Source organism: Mandrillus leucophaeus, unplaced genomic scaffold, assembly GCF_000951045.1.
Source record: "Mandrillus leucophaeus isolate KB7577 unplaced genomic scaffold, Mleu.le_1.0 Scaffold401, whole genome shotgun sequence".
Taxonomy (NCBI): domain Eukaryota; kingdom Metazoa; phylum Chordata; class Mammalia; order Primates; family Cercopithecidae; genus Mandrillus; species Mandrillus leucophaeus.
Window position 1 is genome coordinate 1,530,329 of NW_012104266.1, and position 721 is coordinate 1,531,049.

Genomic DNA, 721 nt, shown 5'->3' on the forward strand with positions numbered 1-721 from the left:
GTTTATTTGTATGTTTTATCATTCATTTGAGAACTAGACATCTTAAGTATTATATTGTAGTAACTCTGGAGATCTAATTCTCCTCCTCAGGGATTGCTGAATCTTGCTTGTTGAAGGCCGGAGCCATCTGTTTGTGACTTCTGCAAACTAACTTTTGCAAACTGTATATTCCTTATTGTATGTGGCCACTAAAGTTTCTGTTCTGTTATCTCTGAGGTCAGTCGATGACCTGACAAAGATTTCCTTAAATTTCTGGCTCTCCTTATGAGGCTACCTTCTTTTGCAAAAAGAAAAGAAAAAATAAATAAATAAAATTTCTGGCTTCTCAAAAGGGAAATGGCTATCAAGCTATGAAAAGACATGAAGGAAGCTTAAATGCAATTACTAACTGAAAGAAGCCAATCTGAAAAGGCTACATACTGGATGATTTCAACTATATGACATTCTGGAAAGGGCAAAACTATGGAGACGGTAAAAAGATCTGTGGTTGCCAGGGGTTGGGGGGAAGAGGGATGAATAAGTGGAGTACAGAGGGTTTTTAAGACAGGGAAACTATTCTGTATGATGCCATAATAGTGAAAACATATCATTATACATTTGTGAAAACCCATAGAACGTATAATACCAAGAGTGAACCTTAAAATAAACTATGGACTCTTGAATGATAGTAATTTGTCAACGTAGGCTCCACAATTATTTATTCATTTATTTATTTTAATTT